This window comes from Salmo salar, chromosome ssa22 (genome assembly GCF_905237065.1).
Source record: "Salmo salar chromosome ssa22, Ssal_v3.1, whole genome shotgun sequence".
In the NCBI taxonomy this organism is placed as follows: domain Eukaryota; kingdom Metazoa; phylum Chordata; class Actinopteri; order Salmoniformes; family Salmonidae; genus Salmo; species Salmo salar.
The window spans coordinates 35,433,010-35,436,255 of record NC_059463.1 but is presented as its reverse complement, the minus strand read 5'-3'; the positions used below and the strand labels follow the sequence as shown (position 1 = coordinate 35,436,255).

Genomic DNA, 3,246 nt, shown 5'->3' with positions numbered 1-3,246 from the left:
CTAGTTAAATAATAGTTAAATTAAAAATTTGAAAATAAAAAAATGAATCCCTCTCACAATAGAAATTCTAATTTGAGGCTTAAAGTAACAAATAGTTGGGAAGTAAAAAAAAAACATTTACTTTCTTAATCAAAATAGACCCTCCATGGCTACAACCCTACCAATTTATTTTATTTGAATCTATAATAATTCCATCAGTACACATTGTGTTGTGAAACTGTAGAACATGCTGGTTAATTTGAGGGACCAAAGTACAACTCTGTCCTGAGTGGGAGAGATGTGGAGTCCTTGTGTAGCTGTGTGGTGTGCATGTGTCTGCTCTCTGCCCAATGCTGGTAGACACTTATCTGGCTGGAGAGGTAGAAAGGGAAGGAGAGAGTGCTGCTGCTAGAGTAATTGGTCTCTGTGAGCTGTCCATTGCGCCATGAATAAGTTCACTAGCCTGATGGTGCGCTTGCCAGTGCTGGAACTGGTGATGGAAGTGGTTTTCCTTGGTCTCTGTGCCAGCTTTGTCACCTATGACGACAATGCCAATGGCAAGTTTCAGGAACAATGAGACCAAACCTATGGACAACTCCCTGTATCAAGACTGTCCCTTCTTCGCTGACATGCAGATGATGATCTTTGTCTGCCTGCTGGCCTTCCTGCGGCTGCCTGCTGGCCTTCCTGCGGCTGCCTGCTGGCCTTCCTGCGGCTGCCTGCTGGCCTTCATGTGGCTTTACGGCTTTAGTGGGATGGTCTTCAGCCATCAACCATCAGCCATCCCGTGGGAAGGTCCAGGGCTACTTGGTCCAGGGCTACTTCCAGTTATACTCCGATGGAAATATCCACCTTGGGGTCGTCAACCTGGTCAATGCTGAGTTTACATGCAACGTGGTGCTTATCTCATTTGGGGCGGTGCTGGGAAAGAACAGCCCGCTAGAGGACCTGCTAGAGGTCCATATCTTTGCCGTGACAGAGTGGGCTGTGCTGAAATACCTAAAGAACAATGACGCAGGTGGCTCCATCCTCATCTATCTGTTTGTCTGTTACTTTGGGTTGGGGGTCACGTTTGTGCTGTACCAGTCGAGCCTGAACGATGGCCACGTCAAAGAGATTACTAGTTACCAGTCAGACATCCTGTCGGTGATGGGCACCCTGGTTCTCTGGGTGTTCTGGCCCTCTTTCAACTTTGACCAGCACAGGCTTGTCCTACAGACCTTCATAGGCCTCAGCTCCTTGTCAATGACAGCCTTCGCCTTATCTGCCCTATTCAAAAAGAGAGGTTAGATCACCATGGCCAACATTCAGAATGTGACTCTGGCGGGTGGTGTGACTGTTGGGGCCTCCGTGGACATGATGATCTCCCCTGCAGCCGCCTACGCCCTGGGGGTCATGGGCTGCACACCCTGCTTCACGGGATACAGGTACCTCACCCCTTTCCTGACCGGCCGCTTCTGTCATGTCTACTCCCACTCCCCCTCTACGGCGCTCGACGTCACCAGTTTATTCATTATTACGCACACCTGCCACCATCATTACGCGCACCTGCGCCTCATGAGACTCACCTGGACTCCATCTCCTTCTTGATTACCTCCTCTGTATCCGTCACTACCTTTGGTTCTGTACCCAGGCGTTATTGACTCTGTTTCTGTGTTTCATGTCTGTACGCTACTCTTGTTTTGTTCTATGTTCTGTTATTTATTGAACTCACTCCCTCTACTTGCTTCCCAATTCTTAGCGTACACGTTACAGCTTCAGGATCCAAGACTAGTCTGGCATCCATAATCTCCACGGCCTCACCGGTCTCATATCCTGCATGACCGGCATTTATGCCATCCTCATGGCCAACAAAGAAACCTATGGCCCCAGTATATACCAGATCTTCACCCACCGCGCACCCTGGAAGGAGACCCAAAGCTGCTGGAGCTGCAGCAGCTGATCCCCAGGGCTTAAGTCCGGCCTGGGCCGCACCGCCAATGGGCAGGCCCTCTACCAGGTGGCAGCTACACTACATGACCAAAAGTGGGTGAACACCTGCTCATCGAACATCTCATTCCTTAAATCACAGGCATTAATATGGAGTTGGTTCCCCCGATCTCAACAAACCTTTTTTGTATGGACCTTGTTTTGTGAACTGGGGCATTGTCATGCTGAAACAGGAAAGGGCCTTCCCCAAACTGTTGCCACAAAACACAGAATCGTCTAGAATGCCATTGTGTGCTGTCGCGTTAAGATTCCCTTCACTGAAACTATGTGGCCTGAACCATGAAAAACAGCCCAGACCATTATTGGCCTACACACAATACTCCACCATGTCAAAGTGGAATTATGTTTTTAGAGATTAACAAATTGATTAAAAATGGAAAGCTGAAATGGCTTGAGTGAATATTTCACTCCTTTGTTATGGCAAATTGATTGCACACATAACACAGAGGGGGTATCATTGGGAGTACATATTTGTAACGGCCGTCTGAAAGAGTAGACCAAGGCGCAGTGTGGTTAGTGCTCATCTTTGTAATTTAATGGAAAAAGAGAACACTTTACAAATAAACAAAAGCCAAACAGTTCAGTCAGGTAACAAATGACTAAACAGAAAATAACTACCCACAAAACCCCAAAGGAAAAACGCTGCTTAAGTATGACTCTCAATCAGCGACAACGATGTACAGCTGTCCCTGATTGAGAGCCATACCAGGCCTAAACAAAGAAATACAAAGCATAGAAAAAAGGACATAGAATGCCCACCCAAATCACACCCTGACCAAACCTAAATAGAGACATAAAAAAGGCTCTCTCAGGTCAGGGCGTGACAATATTAGGCATCAACAAGGTCACAAGATTTATTGATACAGTGCCTTCAGAAAGTAATCACACCCCTTGACTTTTTCCCCCAAAAACTGTGTCACAGCCTGCGTTTAAAATGTATTAAATTCAGATTTTTTTGTCATTGGCCTACACACAATACCCCATAATGTCAAAGTGGCATTACATTTTTCAAAATCTTTACAAATGAATAAAACGTTTAAAGGTGAAATGTTTTAAGAAAATAAGTTTTCAACCCCTTTGTTATGGAAAGCCTAAATAAGTTCAGGAGTAAAAGCTTACTTAACAAGTCACATAAGTTGAATGGACTCACACTGTGTGCAATAATAGTGTTTAACATGATTTCTGAATGACTGCCTCATCTCTGTACCCCACACATACAATTATCTGTAAGGTCCCTCAGTTAAGCAGTGAATTTCAAACGCAGATTCAACCACAAAG

The 3,246-nt window shown here is 45.7% G+C and overlaps 1 pseudogene; it reads left to right on the top strand.

Annotated features, from left to right (window-relative positions):
• The first annotated feature begins 298 nt into the window (after positions 1-298).
• On the top strand, positions 299-1,935 carry LOC106583310 (ammonium transporter Rh type B-like; annotated as a pseudogene).
• Positions 1,936-3,246: the final 1,311 nt, after the last annotated feature.